The sequence below is a fragment of the Macaca mulatta genome, chromosome 16 (genome assembly GCF_049350105.2).
Source record: "Macaca mulatta isolate MMU2019108-1 chromosome 16, T2T-MMU8v2.0, whole genome shotgun sequence".
Lineage (NCBI taxonomy): Eukaryota > Metazoa > Chordata > Mammalia > Primates > Cercopithecidae > Macaca > Macaca mulatta.
Genome location: NC_133421.1, coordinates 72674827 through 72694037, shown reverse-complemented (window position 1 = coordinate 72694037; position 19211 = coordinate 72674827). Strand labels below are relative to the sequence as shown.

General features: G+C 43.4%; 1 protein-coding gene across 3 annotated transcripts in view; it reads left to right on the top strand.

The window, feature by feature from the left end:
* MARCHF10 (membrane associated ring-CH-type finger 10) overlaps positions 1-19211 on the top strand; it is a 270175-nt gene that overhangs the window by 63206 nt on the left and 187758 nt on the right. The window contains exons 1-2 of one of the 3 annotated variants that reach the window (XR_013407051.1): positions 1238-1334; positions 5251-5355. The gene's annotated coding sequence lies outside the window, so the exon portion shown is untranslated. Of the gene's footprint in view, positions 1-1223; positions 1335-5250; positions 5363-19211 lie in introns of those variants that run through there. The other 2 variants (XR_013407050.1, XM_077972360.1) reach the window with 2 other exon arrangements.

Sequence of the window (19211 nt, the reverse complement as noted above, 5' to 3'; positions counted from 1 at the left end):
TTATTTTTATTTTTTAGAGAAAAGGTCTGTTTCTGTGTTACTCAGGCTAGAGTGCAGTGGTGCAATCACAGCTCATGACAGCCTCAAACTCCTAGGCTCAAGTAATCTACCCTCCTCAGCTTCCCAAGTAGTTGGAACTACAGGTGCACGCCACCACATCCAGCTAATTATTTATTTGTTTGTTGATTTATTTACTTTTGTAGAGATGAGCTCTCACTGTGTTGCCCAGGCTGGTCTCAAATTCCTGCGCTCAGGCAATCCTCCCACCTTGGCCTCCCAAAGTGCTGGGATTACAGACGTAAGCCATGGAGCCTGGCCCCACTTGTGTTTTAAATAAAGTTTTGTTGGAACACAGACATGCTTATTTGTTAATGTATTGTCTATGGCTGCTTCTGCACCACTATAGCAAAGTTGAGTATTTACAACAGAAACCGTATGGCCCACCAAACCAAAACTATTTATTACTATCTGGCCCTTTACAGAAAATGTTGACTGACCCTTGCTCTACTAGATGGCTATATTTTAATGGTGATTAGGCCAGAGAGCAGTCATTTATGGCTTAGTGTCTCATTTGTCCAAAATAATAAAAATTCTTCATTGTGCCCAAGTCAGCATATATTGAGCACCTACTGTGTGCCAGACTCTATGATAAACAGTAGGGATACAACAGTGGACGGGAGAGGAGTACTGCCCTCACACCCACCCAAAAGAGGTCTCTACCATGGCCCCTCACTTGAGAGGATGCTGCATTTTACAAATACACACAAAAATAAACTTATTAAAGAAGATAGCCAGGCACGGTGGCTCACGCCTGTAGTCCAGCACTATGGGAGGCCAAGGCAGGAAGATCACTTGAGGTCAGGAGTTTGAGACCAGCCTGGCCAAAATGGTGAAACCCTGTCTCTACTAAAAATACAAAAATTAGCTGGGGGTGGTGGCGCGTGCCTGCAATCCCAGCTACTCGGGAGGCTGAGGCAGGAGAATTGCTTGAACTTGGGAGGTTCAATGAGCTGAGATCCGTGCCATGGCACTCCAGCCTGGGTAACAGAGGGAGAGTCTGTCTCAAAAAAAAAAAAAAAGAAGAAGAAGACAGGGTGCCTCTGTCACTCGGGCACCATGCTCGGCACTGGCACAGCATAACCTGTAACTTGAAACAACTACTCTTGTGGCTAACGCCATTCAGGAGTCAGGAAAACGCTTCCCTCCGTCCCTTGCAGTGTGTCCTCAAACAAAAGATGGCCATGTCAGAATACCACAAAGGCTTGTGGATTGTGCCGCTGCTGATGTTGGAAGAAGACACTTCTTTGGCAAGCAAGGAGGGAGGAACGACTTAGGTAAGAGAAAAGACAAGTAAGTTGTCCAACCTTTCCTCGTGGCATGAATGCAATAGATTGTCACGAAACAAGGTATGATTTCCCATCGGGACTAAGCATCCATTTTCTTGCTTCTCTAAGTATTCTTTCAATTTGTAGTTCCAAGGGTACTTATCAAGTAGCATGATGTTAACTATATTAAACAAATCATATTATATTTGTGCCTATGTCGGTCTAGATAGAGCATATGAAATGATACCAATTCTTTACATTGTCAACTAATAGACATTGCATAGAATTGGAATCCTTTTATTTACATATATATTTAATAAGGTTTCATTAAATGTTCAAAGTTAAAAATTTAGCTTGAATCATTTTGATTTAAATTTTTCACTTAATTATATTTTTACTTTGCCTTTTAATTTTAATATAGAGTTTTGATTAATTTGGAGAAAACATATACAAAGTAAATATTCATATTTTGCTTTTTCACTTTGATTTACTTTTTTGAAAATACATCCAAATTTTGTGTACTTTTAATGCAATTAATTTTATTCCTAATCCTTTAGATTATTACTAGCAATTGAACACACATTATGTGAAAATCTGTATTATAATAACAGTGATTTTTGCCAAAATAAAAGAAAAGAGTAAATGTTACAAAATAAACATACAGATAAATATAAAATATTAGAACACCTGGGCATTCATAACAATTAAATTATCTTTAATATTTTGCCAACTTTTAGTCACATACAAATCATAGCTTTACATGTATTTTTCACTACCTATGAAGGAATACTTCTTAGGCTGAGAGTATAAAGGTATTTAATTGAACTGTTTGTTAGTTTGTTTTATAACATTTAAATATTTAGACAAATGGAAATTCCTTGTAGACAAAGGACAGACAGAATTTGAAGTCACCCCTCTGAGGTTCACCTGAGACAATGCATATCTGGTGGCTCCCTCTGCCCTATTGTTTCTGTAAAAAATGCAACCTTTTATCTCTTACCTGCTGCTAACTGGGTAGCCCCTGCTTCGGCTTGTCCCACATTACTGAACCCAACCAATGTACATCTTACACACATTGATGTCCCGTGTCTCCTAAAATGTGTAAAAGCAAGCTGTACCCCAACCACCTTGGGCACACACGGTCAGGATCTCCTGAGGCTGTGTCATGGGCATGTCCTTAACCTTGGCAAAACAAACTTTCTAAATTGACTGAGACCTGTCTCAGATATTTTGGGTTTACAACCCAGCCTCTGTGCTCAAGGAACTTACAATCTAGCGGGGATACAGACTTGTCTAACTAAGCAGACCACTGTAATTACTGCTGTGATTCAACAATGGAGTGCTATGAGAACATACACAGGGGATAGGGTGTGGTCAGGGAGGGCTTCCTGGAAGAAGTTATTTCCAGTCTAAAGGCTGAAGGGTAAGTAGGCATTAACCAAGTGAAGGGAAGGAAGGTGTGAACGTGGAGAAATGATATAAGAAGAGGAGAGGCAGAAGAAATAGTACATGGAAGGTCGGCTAAGTTTTCTATTCAACTTTGTTGTTGTAGCACAAAAGCAGTCACAGATAACCTATCAATGAATGGGGTTGGATGGGTGCCAGTAAAACTTAATTCACAAAACAGAGCAGGGCTGAAGATGGCAATCTGTCAACTCTTTGAGATATGGGAAGGCCCAGAGTTGGGAGAGAACACACTTGAGGGGCTGACGGTCAATGAATATGGCTGATGCATAGAGGATGAGGTGGGAGCAGGGAGTGATGAGTCTGGGGAGCTCAGAACAAGGCTGCAGGGAAGAGAACAGAGACGTCTGGACACTGAGGCCTGAGAGGTCGCTGCTGTAGGCATCTTTGACTCAGATAGCAGTGGGCAGGGGAGAAAAGTGAGTGGTTTGGAGATACTCAGTAAGTGCCAGTGCGGAGGAAGAGAGAGATCAAGGCTAACTCTTTTTTTTTTTTCATTGAGATGGAGTCTCACCCTGTTGCCCAGGCTGGGGTGCAGTGGCACGATCTCGGCTCACTGCAACCTCTGCCTCCCAGCTTCAAGCCATTCTCCTGCCTCAGCCTCCAGAGTAGCTGGGATTATAGGTGCCTGTCACCACACCTGGCTGACTTTTGTATTTTTAGTAGAGACGGGGCTTCACCATGTCAGCCAGGCTGGTTTCAGATTCCTGACCTCAAGTGATCCATCCACCTCAACCTCACAAAGTGCTGGGATTACAGACGTGAGCCACCGCCCTGGCCAAAGGTTAACTCTTTCTTTTGGAGATGGAGTCTCGTTCTGTCACCCATGCTGGAGTACAATGGCACAATCTCGGCTCACTGCAACCTCTGCCTCCCGGGTTCAAGCAATTCTTTTGCCTCAGCTTCCCAAGTCACTGGGATTAGACACCTGCCACCACGCCTGGCTAATTTTTGTATTTTTTAGTAGAGACGGGGTTTCATCATGTTAATCAGACTGGTCTTGAACTCCTGACTTCAAGTGATCCACCCACCTCAGTCTCCCAAAATGCTGGGATTACAGGAGTAAGCCACCACGCCCAGCCTAACTCTTAAATTCACAGCAGGGAGTAGCTAGATGGTGCTGGGGGAAACAGATGTAAGGTGAGGGTTGTGAGTAGGTGATGGGATCTATTCCCCAACGTGCTCTATTCAGTGCCTGCCACACACACTTGGCTACGCATGTGCAGATATTTTTGTCAGAAATGTGCCTGGCAGTTCCTATGAAAGGACAATCTATAAATCCGGTGAAAGTCAGAGGGGAACCGAACATGCAGAGCTAAATACCTTTGTAATGACAATCCTAGGGAATAATTGCTATCGACAGATTTTCTCTAGCCTATGGGGACTGCAGGCTTTAGTTACTCTGGTTTCCTTTTATTCACAAGGACCCAGTATCTGTTGGTAACAACAGCCAACTTGGTCAGGAAAGACAACTTCATCAAGGCAGCAATCTGGTCAACCAGATGGGTTGGCACTTCAGACATCACATGTCCCAGTATACAGGATTTGCTGCTGGCTCGGGATGGGGGGGTGGGCGGGTGATGTTCCTACAGTCCCTCACCCACAGCCACCCCTGGAGCGGCAGCCTGTGTAAGATGAGGGTGCACCGGAGTGGGGTTGGGAGCAAGCTCTGAGCACCCCTTGACACACACCTCACGGGGTTGAGTGAGCTGTAGGCATTGTTGATCTATCAAGCCAGAACCAGGATAGTGTGTGCATTTCTGAAACAACAGAGAGATTCTCAGGATGTGACTATGGGCCTACAGCATTTGTTATCAGTCACCAGTACACTTCGTAGAAGACTTGCCTTAGCACAAATGCTGCTGGAACTGTCTGAGGTGCAGCAGGGAGCAGGTGCTCTGTGGTGCCTCCCAGGGTTCCGCCTGCAGCTTCAGACACCTCCATCACCTCACCCGGATGGCGGCCTCCCTCATCCCCTTCTTGCCCCTTCCAATCTGTTATCCACCAGGCTGTCTGAGTGACCTTTTTAAAATGTAAAGTAGATCATGTCACTCCCCTGCTGAAAGCCTTAAATAGTTTCCCATTGCGTTTAGGAGAAAATCCAAACCCCACACCATGACCTACAAGCCTACTGCTCTGGTCCAGTTCTTCCTCTCTGGCCTCTCTCCTCTAGATCCCTCTAGCTCGATCATCATGGCTTTCTCTGGGTCCTCCCAATATCCCAAGCCTCTTCCCACTTTAGGGTCTTTATTGTTCCTTTATTCTAGAGAGCTTTCTGCATTCTCCACCCCTAATGTAGCTGGCTCCTTCTTGCGTTTCAGATTCCACTTAAAAGTCAGCTCCTCAGAGGGGCCTTAACTGATTAGGGTTATTAGTTCATTCTCGCATTGCTATAAAGAACTACCTGAGACTGGGTAATTTATAAAGAAAAAAAGGTTTAATTGGTTCTATGGTTCCACAGGCTGTACAGGAAGCATGACTGGGAAGGCCTCAGGAAACTTACAATCATGGCAAAAGCAGGAAGAAGAAAGCGAAATGAAAGGTGCTGCACACTTTTAAACAACCAGATCTCAGGAGGACTCACTATTATGAGAACAGCAAGGGAGAAATCCGCCCCCGTGATCCCATCGCCTCCTACCAGGCCTCTCCTCCAACACTGGGGATTACAGTTCATCATGGAGGAGGACACAAATCCAAACCACATTACCAGGCTAGGTTGGATTTTCCTTTCTTATTCTGGCATGGCGCCACGTTCTTTTTTTTTTTCAAATAAAAAAATGACATGATTTATAAGTTCACAATTATTTATGTGTTTGTTTATTGTCACCTTCCCTTACTAGACTGTAAGTTCCTCGGAGGCAAGACCATAATTTGTTCACTACTATATTCCCAGAGACTAGCATAGTACCTGACACGCATGCTCAACAGATGTTTGTTGAGTCAATACATGAGCAAATGAAAATCATTCAACTGATCCATCATTGATGGATCCATTCAAAAGCATATATATACAGACACACACATATATATGTACACATATATATATAGCTGTGTGCAAATATATAATTTCTGTTCTAGTCATCTAGTGGCTTAAAATAATTTATTATCTCTTCTCGTTCTGTGTGTTCAGTCTTCCAAGTTGGGTCGTTTTCTTGTGATATCTCATGTGGTTGTGGACAATGGCTGCTGGGCTTTGGGGCTGGAAGCATCTGAAGTGACAGTCGATGCTGGCTGTCAACCGAGAGCACAGTTGGGCTGTCAACTAGAGCGCCTACACATGGACTGTCCATGTTGGGCTGTGCACAGGCTGGTGGCTAGGTTCTAGTGGGCGTGTCCCAAGAGCAAGAAGTTTTGTCTAGGAGACCCAGACAGAGGATGCAAGACTTCCTATAATCTAGCCTCAGAAGTCACACAGTGTCATTTAAGCCTTATTCTATTAGTCACAAGTAAGTCACAAGGCAGCCCAGACTCAAAGGGAGGAAGTTTTGAGAGGTGAAGCCAGCTGGACTTCCTGGGTCGAGTGGGGACTTGGAGAACTTTTCTGTCTTACAAGAGGTTTGCAAAATGCACCGATCAGTGCTCTGTAAAAACACACCAATCAGCACTCTGTAGCTAGCTAGAGGTTTGTAAAATGGACCAATCAGCGCTCTGTAAAATGAACCAATTAGCACTCTGTAAAATGGACCAATCAGCAGGACATGGGTGGGGACAAATAATGGAATAAAAGCTGGCCACACCCCACCCAGCCATTTAAGGTAACTGGCAGGGGTCTTCTTCTGCACTGTGGAAGCTTTGTTCTTTCGTTCTTCACAATAAATCTTGCTGCTGCTGCTCACTCTTTGAGTCAGTCCCATCTTTAAGAGCTGTAACACTCACTGCGAAGGTCCGCGGCTCCATTTGTAAAGTCAGTGAGACCACGAACCCACCAGAAGGAACCAACCCCAGACAGATTGGCAAGGCACAAATACTAACACTGGAAGGCGTGGTTCACTGGGCCCATGATCTTTGGGTACTAGCTATCAACTATCTCTTAAAGCATGGCTTTGTAGATGGTTCTATTCCTAGTTGAAATTCCTTTATTTCTTAGGCCAGTGCCCAAATCCTCTATAATGTGTGTCCTTTATTGCAATGACACTTGTGGGTAAAGGTGGAACAAGTCTTCCCCAAGTCTTCAGAGGGCTGAAATTTAGTTGTTCGATTACCAGTGACTCCAGAGAACTGGTCCACATTTTGGATGGTGACTTTTTGTGGGAGGAGCAGTGGTGAAACAGAGGCCAGTGTGTCTGGTCATCATCCAGGAGTCGTGGTGCTCAGTGTTCATTACCGAGAGCAAGCGCTGACCCTGGCCGACACTCATGGCACTGAAATAACTGGCTTTAAGAGCCAAGCCCGAGGAGAATTTAATTTGGGATAGTTTCAAGGGTAGACGATGCCAGCCCTGTCTCCGTTTCGCCTTGTAGCTAGTGTTTTTATCCAAATGTGAAATCTCTCTCTCTCTCTCCACCTCTCCTGCACTCCCACAACCCCCCTCCCAACCTCTTTCCAAATGTCCTTCCAGCTGCTATTTTCAATTCCAGCCTGAAGGCAAATGTTTCACTGTAGCAGAATTACTGTAAAATTCCTTCCTGTGCTCCCACAGATAATGGAACTCTGGATCCAAAGAACCTAGGACAATTCCCTAGAGAACTCCAGAAACCCACCACTTCAGAAATTGCCCGAAAGCAATCCCAAAAGACAGATCTAAGGAAACAGAACTATCATGAAAGGTTATCATCAGAGGGACAGGTCAAACAATATGATTATTTTTAATGGCACTGGCGGAATTTAGATATGTTTTCTTTGTTTCTTATGTATCAAGTCAGTTTCAAACCACCAAACACAACTATGGGGCAGAAAATAATGTATGAAATTGGCTGATGGGCCTGTAAACATACAAACCTGGGATATAAAAAGCACTTCAGCGGGCATTGTATAAACAAGGAGAAAATTGTATCCAAAAACAACCTGCAAAACTGCAGAGGAAGCAGCATCTTTGGAAAACAATGAGTCATAAATCTTTTTTTTCTCCTCTGATGGACAGACAATACAAAAAGGGACTAGCATGAATATTGATTAAGTGTTTCCACTACACTGCCGTTTCAGCATGTCTCAGGAAGTCCTCAGCATGGTCTGTGTGGCGTTTAAGAAGTAAGGAATCCTCAAATTAAACACTTCTGGAAATGTGTGTGTTGTCTGGAAGCAGTGTTCCTGATTTCCAATTCAGTCCCTTCATAAGTCAGCTGTTGAAATACACATTTCACTGCAAATTCATTGGTTCAGTACTAAGACAAGTTCAGATGGCCATCTTTATTGGATTCATGGAAAATTATATAAAAAGTTTGTTTATTGCATAAGAGAAAAATGAGTCCTATCTAAGAAAAAGAAGCAAGCCAGAATTAATTTCCTTGAGAATCTAGTTATAAAAGCCGATGACAGCCAAATGTTGCCTGCAGAATCTCCCAGGGGTAGATGAGCAGAAAGGTAGAGACTTAGGACAGTAAATGTATAGGTGTAGGGTAGATTTGGCCTCAGTTCTTCATCTCTCCTTCTTTCCATATCTATTGCCATGTGACTGCAGCTCATCCCCAAAAGGGAAAAAGTGCATTTTCCTACCCTTTGACTCTGAGTTTGGCCATCTGATTTACTTGAGCCAAAGGAACATTCACATATGTAATGCAAATAGAGACTTAAAAAACATTTGCTCAATTGAACATGTACCCTTCCACCTCTGCCACTGCAAAGAGAAGAATGTGTCCAGGCTGGCTGGCTGGTCACAGGAGGGGAAGAGAGACATACAGAGCAGAGTTGCCCGGTCAGACTTAGTCTAGAAGAGAGCTCCAGCTGACAATGGATGCATGGAGCAAGCCTAGCCTAGATCAGCCAAACCCCAACCAATTTCTTTTTTTTTTTTTTTTTTTTTTTGAGACGGAGTCTCGCTCTGTCGCCCAGGCTGGAGTGCAGTGGCCAGATCTCAGCTCACTGCAAGCTCCGCCTCCCGGGTTTACACCATTCTCCTGCCTCAGCCTCCCGAGTAGCTGGGACTACAGGCGCCCGCCACCTCGCCCGGCTAGTTTTTTGTATTTTTTAGTAGAGACGGGGTTTCACCGGCCCAGCTCCTTTCAGGGTTAGCCAGAATGGTCTCGATCTCCTGACCTCGTGATCTGCCCGTCTCGGCCTCCCAAAGTGCTGGGATTACAGGCTTGAGCCACCGCGCCCCGCCACCCCAACCAATTTTTAGATGCATGAACTTTAGTAATGAGAGACTATAATGATGGTAGGTGACTACTGTTATACAATAATTAACCAATAGAGGTGTTATGGAATCATGTTGACTCCCCAGATCATTCCATAACCTCAGAATAGCTCTAATATCATAAGGGTTAATAACCACCTGAATCTACAGAGACATTAGTGGATATCTGCATTATGGGTCCACCATTCCTATCCAAAAACCACAGAAAGCCTTCTCCGTTCTAAGGAAAGATCCTGAGTTTTTTTCTGAAAACTCTCACCGTGGTTTGAGTTACTCCAGAAGTTAACTCAGATGAGGGCCGGGCACAGTGGCTCACGCCTGTAATCCCAGCAGTTTGGGAGGCTGAGGCAGGTGGATCACTTGAGGTCAGGAGTTCAAGACCAGCCTGGCCAAAATGTGAAACCCTGTCTCTATTAAAAACACAAAAATCAGGCTGGGCGTGGTGGCTCATGCCTGTAAATCTAGCACTTTGGGAGGCCAAGGTAAGCAGATTACAAGGTCAGGAGTTCAAGACCAGCCTGACCGACATGGTGAAACCCCATCTCCTCTAAAAATACAAAAATTAGCTGGGCATTGTGGTGCGCACATGTAGTCCCAGCTACTCAGGAGGCTGAAGCAGGAGAATCGCTTGAACTCGGGAGGCGGAGGTTGCAGTGAGCTGAGATTGTGCCACTGCACCCCAGCCTAGGCAACAGAGCAAGACTCCATCTCAAAAGAAAAACAAAAACAAAAACAAAAATCAGCCATTTGTGGTGGCACATGGCTGTAGTCCCAGCTACTCAGGAAGCTGAGGCAGGAGAGTCACTTGAACCTGGGAGGTGGAGGCTGCAGTGAGTCAAGATCACATTCCAGCCTGGGTGAGAGAGCAAGGCTCTGTCTCAAAAAAAAAAAAAAAAAAAAAAGTTAACTCAGATGAAGAATCAAGTGCAAGCAGTTTAAGTGATGTAAGTTTGGAAGCACATGATAGAAGGGAGGGAAAGCAGGCAGTACAGGAGGTGTTACTAAGCTAGCCACAGCTATGGACAACTGGCGATCAGTCCCACTGTGGGAGTCTGAGCACCAGTGTGGAATACTCAGCATAGGCTCCTCTGAGGGATGGGGAGCTCGGGTATTTCTTTACTTCTGCCAGTCATTGACTACGGGCTGCCCTGGGGGAACGATCTCCAGGCACTTCCAGGATGCCACACTAGCAGCAGCCAGAGAGCACCCTCAGGCAGGGAAATGGAGCTTCTTGCAATGGGAAGTCTGACATTCTGCAGCAGAAGTCGTAAGGCAAAGGGATATGTGCAGGGCGCTGGCAGCACTTGCTACAACCCTGCTCTGGTGTAACCTCGGCTTGGGGAGCATAAAATCCTGGCAGCTTGGATGCCAGGCAGGACATGCACAAACAGGTCAGATCTTTGGATCAGGGGGATACTATGTGCCCTGACAAGAGCCATGAGTTCTTCCATGCCAACTTCCTTTCAGACATTTGCACATTTTCCTGTAGCTTCCCCAGTCCTTTCTCATATTCTCATACTGTTTATGGTGTCCACCCCACTGGGGTGAAAACGGGTGACAACACCCATGACTTGCTCTTGTTGCAGCTGCCCACAATCTGACAATTTAGGTCCATCTGGTCCGTGAAGCAAGTAATACTCTGTGAAATTGGAGACACAGGGCCTGCAATCTTACACACAAACACAGGGTCAGCCTTCCCTCTGACAGGCACAGCATCCAATGTGAGAAGTACAGTCAGACCTAACTCCACACAGTAGCTGTGGGTTTAAAAAGCTATGTATTTTCATCAGTGCTCCTCAAACTTTTTCATCAAACTTCCATTATCAGTGGGAGAAGGTAGATCACGTATTCCTGTTCGTAGCTCAAAGTGGGATTGAGTATAAAAATGTTTTATTCAACATTGAGTGTCATGGACATGGAGTTTTTGTCTACCAGGATCCTTTTCTAGAAGGAAAAGAGCCCTCCTCACTGCATCGTTGCTGTGGGGTTGTCATTTATAATGGCTTTGGATCCTTGGTCACAGGGCTGGGCTGTAGATAGGCCAGGTCAATCATGGTACTCCATGGGCAGCTGCCTTCAGCAGAGCCAACTGAAGTCTCTTTTTTATTTGTTTTTTATTTATTTATTTATTTAGAGACAGAGTCTTGCTCTGTGACCCAGGCTGGTGTGCGATAGTAGGATCTCAGCTCACTAAAACCTCCATCTCCCGGGTTCAAGCCATTCGCCTGCCTTGCCTCCTGAGTAGCTGGGATTATAGGCACCCGCCACCACGCCTGGCTAATTTTTGTATTTTTAGTAGAGATGAGGTTTCACCATGTTGGCCAGGCTGGTCTCAAACTCCTGACCTCAGGTGATCCTCCCGCCTCAGTCTCCCAAAGTGCTGGGATTGCAGGTATGAGCAACTATGCTCGGCCTGAAGTCTCTTTTTGAAAATTGGTGTATGAATATTTAGAGAAAGAGGTTATTTTTCTTCTGTGGGGGGCTAAGCAAAGAGAATAAGGATCTGGAATTGCCAGCAGTCAGTTTCACTAACTTGGAGAAAGCCTGCACACAGAATGAGGCCAAGCAGAGCAGAAAGATGGAAGAGCTACAGCTCTGACAACATCATTGGAACACCTATATCCAGCCATACCTGAAGCTTCATGGGCTTCCCAGACAAGTGAACCCCTCCAAAAAGATGGGGGGGGGGCAGCAGTTAATTCATTTGTAATTGGAAGCTTTATAAAGTGGTTGGTAAGACAGATATTCTAGAAAAAAAGTGCCTTGTTTACCCTGTGGCTTCATATTTCCCCAGCACATATACCCGAGGAAAATACGAGGCTGGATTTAGAATCATGAGCTCACGTCTTTATTTCAGAGATGCTTTAATTGCACCTTTGACTATTCTTCATATCAGCATAGACTCTGATCACTTTTGCTCTAAATTTCCTTGGCTCCTCCCCAACCTGATCCTCCCCAGCTACCTGCTCCTCCACTGTTCCCCATGGTGCCTAAAGGCCTGCTCCCATCCTCCTTGGGTCCCCTGCTCTCCCCTTTACATAGCTCTGTGCTCAGGCACCCTTCTTCCCTGCCTCCCCATCCCTACCTTGAAAAGTGAAACCCACGAGATGTTAGCCACTGAGGAGGGAAGCTTGGAACAGATTTCTGGGGTCAAAACAGAGAGGACTATACCAAGGTGGCATGCCATTGCCAGAGTAGACTGCAAAGATTCCCTGCTATTGAAGCAGTGAGTTTGGTTTTCAGGAACAGAAGGCAAAGATAGGGTCCCAACCCTAACCCAATAACCACAGAACATTCCTCCTTTATTAAGAAACTGTGGGCCGGAGGAAGTGGCTCACACTTGTAATCCTAGCATTTTGGGAGGCCAAGGCGGGTGGATCACCTGAGGTCAGGAGTTCGAGACCAGCCCGGGCAACATGGTAAAAACCTGTCTCTATTACAAATACAAAAAAAATTAGCTGGGCACGGTGGTGGGTGCCTGTAATCCCAGCTACTCGGGAGGCTGAGGCAGGAGAATCACTTGAACCTGGGAGGTAGAGGTTGCAGTGAGCCAAGTTTGTACCATTGCACTCCAGCCTGGGCAACAAGAACGAAACTGCATCAAAAAAAAGAAAGAAAGAAAAAAGAAAAAGACACTATGGTATGAATAGCACTAACACGCTCCCAAAACACACAGAAGAAGTAGCAGACAGGCCTTACCCTCCAGGCAATTTTTTTTTTTTTTTTTTTTTTTTTTTGAGACAGAGTCTCGTTCTGTCGCCCAGGCTGGAGTACAGTGGCCGGATCTCGGCTCACTGCAAGCTCCGCCTCCCGGGTTCACGCCATTCTCCTGCCTCAGCCTCCCAAGTAGCTGGGACTACAGGCGCCCGCCACCTCGCCCAGCTAGTTTTTTGTATTTTTTAGTAGAGACGGGGTTTCACCGTGTTAGCCAGGATAGTCTCGATCTCCTGACCTCGTGATCCGCCCGTCTCGGCCTCCCAAAGTGCTGGGATTACAGGCTTGAGCCACGGCGCCCGGCCTTTCCAGGCAATTTTAATTTACCCGAAGGATAAAGGAAAAATGTAGAGAACCATCACAAGGTAAAACAGAACCGAGTGCCTGGCAGAGCAGGAAAAAGGGTATGAGTAATCAGCAGATGAGGTAGAAGGGCTGAGTGAGGTGAGTTAGCAGGAGAGGGACTCTTGGAGGAAATGAATCTTGAGCCAGGCCCTGAAGGAAGTCATTGACAAATGTAAACTCTCCAGCCGGCCACAGAGGAAGAGGCTGGGCTGCCTGCGGGAGTTGTGTAACTCACATATGCTCTGACCTGTTTGTCTGTGAAGACTCGGGCCAGCTCTGAAGCTATTTAGCCTTGATGTCTAAGTCTACACAAAACCACTGTCTTGGTGAAAGAAATGTAGTGTGCTTGGCACAAGGCACACCCTATAGATGATGTCATGTCTATAGATCAAAGCCAGGCTAATGTCACCAGGCGAGGGAAGAAGACTTAGAAAATACAGTCTGTATTATGCTTTTTCTTTTTTTGGCCTTCTGTTTCCAAGGTTAGTTTTTAGGGTGAAGATTTTCATCTTGATTACAGCTCTTGGTAAACGAAGGTCATTTTTAAAGTCTGATTCCTGGAAGTGAAATGTAGAATTTATGGCAACACAAATTCTTGTTGATATGTTAATTGTGCTAATTGAAATAGAAGTCCTCTTAAAAAAAAAAAAAATCTACTTTTTGCCTTAGGAGCAGAAAGTGAATGAGAGACATAATAATGGAGTTTGCAGACTGTTCTTTCCTTGCAAGAGACATCAGCTGAAACACGGTCTTTAGCCGTAATGAAAACACATTTTTAAGTTCCTTGCTTATTCTAGCAAGATAAAAATAAGTTGTAATGAAACAACTTCTGTCAAGACTAGAAGCTTTGGCCTTATCACCATTGTTAAAAGCAATCCAAGAAATACTATTTAAGGCTAATTTTGTTGCCCTTTTGAAGAGAGTTTTGAAATCACAAAAAAAAGAGCCCAGACAATAAGCTAGATAGGAAGGACAAGTTCCTCCTTGGCAGCCAGTGTCGAATTACACTGTCCCCTGTCTGTGGATAAAACAGAATTGTGCTCTTCAGACTGCCAACCCGTTACTTGACAACCACTACAAAAATTTCACAATAAATGAAACTGACAGCCCACTTCACCAGATTGGGAGTACATCTGAACTTCTACAGCAAGACAGCTGGACTTGAGTTCATTTCCCTGGAGGCTGGGCTACAGCAATACCTAATGAAAATAATGATGGACACATATTTATTTCCAAGGCATTTGTAGCCTGCACTCTGGTTCCAGTCTTATCGCAGAAGCAAGATCAATTTTCACATCCTTTCACTAAATGGATGGGATGGGAAATTACTCCTATTGACAATAAGCATTCTCAAGGGCTGTGGTAATTGTGTAGCCCAGCACAGCAGAAAAGAGGTGCTAACAAAAGCACATAGACAATTGGTTACCATCAATTTCCTGTGGCGTTGGCACATGTGAGTAAGGCAGTTAAAAAAAAAAAAATGCGGTCCTGGGTAAAGCCTATACCTTCTCCATCAGTAGTAAATCCAACCAGCAGAATGCAGGCGGCAGGTGATTTCTCCCCCAGGAATCTCTGAAAAGTGTGTGGCACCAAATCTAATCACAGCCAGGATTTGTGGACTTGAGAAACCACGGGCCTAACCTTCTGCCTCATCATTTCTGCATATCAGCTCCCCCCACCCCCATCACACTCCATTCCTCCCATCTTTTATTCTACCCCATTTGTGAGATGAGTGCCAAATGACCTCTTTGACAATGGACCAGAGTGGACAGCTTCATTTTCATTCCCATCTTTAAACGTTTGACCTATGTGAGATACTTAGATTAGAAATAGCTCCTGGCTCCTGCCTTCTTATTCGTTTTGTGTTAAATGCACTGGCCTATATATCGGGAACAAAGAATGAAGACAAAAGTAAGCCCATTGGTGAGGTGAGTTAGGACCAAGGCAGAGAGCCTGATGGAGTATGTAAATGGAACATACTGCCCTTGGTCTCCAGATCTCAGATTGTCTTGCAGATACCAAAAGCTGATCCAGCACTAATGAAACATCATTCTCAGGAAGGTGCCCATAAGGTCAATTTCTTCACCGTTATACAGATGATTTATTTCCTCTAAAATAGTCCACCTAATTCAACCAAAAGTAAATTTAATAAAAAGCACTTTATATGCTTGCATAAATATAACGTAAGTAGGAAGTTCCTATTTTGACAGTTTGACAATAAAGGTAGAAGCAATGGGAAAACAATTTTCATGAAGCATATAGATATTGGATTTACAATGTTACGAGATCAGGTCCACCTTTTGAAAATTCTGGTTCCATTTGGGATCTAAGCTGTCAATCAGTCAACAGAAAGGAACATTTCTTTCATGCCTTTGTCTGTTAAAAAAATAAAATGTTCCTCTCCAGGTTTGCTATCAAAGAATTTCCTTTTTGCAGTCCTGGAAAAAACAGATAGAAGAAGGAAACCAACATTTACTGAGTGTCAGACATTATGTTAGGTATTTTATATACGGTATATATTTCACAAATGTTATCTAATTTAATTTTTATAATACTGAGGAATGATTCAACTCCAGGGTGTCTGGCCTCTGAGCTTGGGCCCCTCCCTCTCTATGCCATTATGACACGCTGTTTGCCAATTTTCAGAGAAATAGAGTACAATCAAATTTACTTGGCAGTAATGAAAACAATTTATTCTATTGCAATAAAAAAGACTTTACCTCAAGTTTTATTTATCTAAATGGCAACTATCATGGCTTAGTTTTATTACTTGTACATCCATTGTAGTTAAAAGTAAGATGGGTGTTAGGTTAGGCTGAATCTTCACTGATCCTGTTATTTTCTAATATCAAATTATATATTTAATATCTTTTCTAATAAAGTGAGAGGGCAGGGCCAGACGCGGTGGCTCATGCCTCTAATCCCAGCACTTTGGGAGGCCAAGGTGGGCAGATCACCTGAGGTCAGAATTTCGAGACCAGCCTAGCCCAACATGGTGAAACTCTGTCTCTACTAAAAATACAAAAATCGGCCAGGCATGGTGGCATGCATCTGTAATCCCAGCTACTTAGGAGGCTGAGGCAGGAGAATCACTTGAACCCAGGAGGCAGAGGTTACAGTGAGCAGAGATCACACCACCGTACTCCAGCCTGGGTAACAGAGTGGGACTCTTGTCTCAAAAAAATAAATAAATAAATAAAATGAGAGGGCAGGGAAAAAATGGTGGTTACTTGAGTCTTTTGGTTATATGGATTGTGTGTAGTATTTGGTATTATTTACTTGTTTGTGTAGGTCCATTAGAGTGTATTCCCAACCTTTGTGCTTGGGACTTTAAGCAAAATAAAATTAAAGGCCTTAATTCTCCTAAACAAACATTTTGGTTTTTATTTAACGGTAAAATTAGATAATATTAACAATATAAACAGGCTCAAGAAGGGTTGAGATAAATTTATATACCAACCCCCTGCATTGTTGTGTGAGGGCTGCTTCAGAGTTGAGGTGGGTGGTCATTTCCCAGCACTTCTGCCTTCCACATGGGCAGGTTCAAGAAGTGTTAAAATAAATGTATGGATCCCAACTGCCTAATAGATTAAGAGAAATTAAGGAATTGGGAATGTATTCTAATTTCAGAGAGCAATGCCGTGGAAAACCACCACTCTTCTCCATAGACTGTTACTTGAAGGGTATTAGAAGAAACACTGCATTTTTCATGCATTTCTCAAGTTTATTTCCATCAGCTTTCCTTCAAAACTCATTTTGCTTCATCACTATCTAATCTCCTAATTTTATCAGCATTTTCTAAACCTCCCAGGAGACAAATCTGAGAATAGCACTTTCCAATAATGGGTTCTTTGAAATACTAAGGTCTGTGATATGCTAATAAGGTTCTGCCAAATAAAAAATCTCTTAAGGGAATACTAAAGAAAATCACACAGGTTTCACTTCTGGTAAAGGCCAAGTAACTCATGTTAGACCAACCCTTCTGTAGAAAAAGACTACATTCCTGAGAAAATATACTCTCAAAAAAATATAGACAGCTATTTGAAGTTACTAAAAAATGATCAAAAATGGGCTATAATACTGAAGAAGGGAATGGCATTGGATGAATTTCCCATTTTTACAGCTTTTGGTCCTAGAACAGGCTCTACAGAGACCTGTTCCAGGAGGAATGGTTAAAACTCAAATAGAAGCTCAGTGTTACTTGGAGAACTAGAAACAGTTCTGGATAACTATAGCAGCTAGAAAGTTGGGGGACATCTCAGAAAGGAGAGAATCAGAAAGGAGGCGGCCCAAATTCTATGTATCAATCTCTGGCTGACATCTGCACCATGCATGCATGGAGCAGATTCCAAAAGCCCAGCTAAAAATAAATTAACTGAGATTTTAGCTGATGTCCTTCTCCAGGAAGACAGTTTGCAGTTTGAGTTCAGCCAGGTTACCTTTCTGCTAAAACAAAAATGGAAATCTCTTTAAAGGAACATCATAAAATTCAGAATGTCTATACCATATCATTCACATTGTCCAGAATGCAATCCAAAATTACTCAGCATACAAAGAGATCAGAAAATGTGACTCCTACTCAAGAGAAAAGATAATCAACAAAGACTGACACCTAGATGACCCCAATATTGGAATTAGCAGACAAGGATTTTAAAGTAGCTATTATAACTATGCTCAACAATGTAAAGGAAAATATGCTTATAATGAGTTTGACCATAGAACACTAAAGAACATCTCTATGGAACACAGTTAGCGAGATTCAAATGACGCTAACTGCAATTAGACTATAAACAAAAGATCCATAGTTTTGGGTTGACTCTGGTACTGAGTCAATATTCTGCAGGGCAAATATAATGCTGAGTTATGAGTCAGAGAAAAAACATACATTATTTGCTTTGTGCCAGATAACATCATTTCACAAAATAGGTTTTGTTATTTTTGATTTAATATAAAGTCTGGGCTTAGAAAAGTTTAATTATGTACTCAAGGTTACTCAATTAGTAAGTATAGACTGGGATTCAAACTCAGTGTTGTCAGACTACAAAGGCCACACTCTTCATTCTGTTCTATTCCCTTACTGCTGAAAGTGTGGTGTGTGGACAAGCAGCAGCAGAATTGGCCTGGGAATTTGTTAGGAATGTAGAATCTCAGATCCTGGTGAAGACCTACTAAATCAGAACCTGCATTTAACCATGTGTGTAATTGGCATGCACGTTGTATTAGTCTGTCTTCATGCTGCTGACAGAGAGATACCCGAGACTGGGCAATTTACAAAAGAAAGACGTTTAATGGACTCACAGTTCCCTGTGGCTGGGGAGGCCTCACAATCATGTTGGAAGGTGAAAGGTTTGTCTCACATGGCAGCAGACAAGAGAAGAGAGCTCGTGCAGGAAAACTCCCATTTATAAAACCATCAGATCTCATGAGACTTACTACCACAAGAACAGCACAGGAAAGACCCGTTTCCATGATTCAATCACCTCCCACCAAGTCCCTCCCACAACATGTGGGAATTGTGGAAGCTACAATTCAAGATGAGATTTGGGTGGGGACACAGCCACACCATATCACACATTAACGTTTGATAATAGTTTATTTTAATCAGTTAAGTTATTTATCAGATAAGATTAATCAGGTAAGTTATTAATCAGATATTAATCAGATAAGATAATTTAATAAGAGCTTATTAAATAATCAGAGTTTGAGAAGCATTGGTCTATACCAGTGGTTCGCAGTGTAATCCCCGGGATCAGCTTCAACATCACCTGGGACTTGTTAGAAATGCAAATTCTTGGGCCTAATCCCAGAACTATGGAATCAGAAAAATCTGTGTTTTAACAAGCACTTCAGGTGATGCTGATGCCTATTAAAGTCTGAGAACCACTGGCCTACGCCACGCAGCCTCACATTAAAAAGTAGCTGAACCTGGCTGGAAGGGGAAGTGAGTGAAAGGCAAAAGTGAGAGAAAATTGGATTTTGACAAAAATAAACCAAGACTCAATAGGGTAAAGTTTCAAGTAATAGCCTATGCGAAGAAAAGCATACAATTTGACTACGAGACATAAAAGATG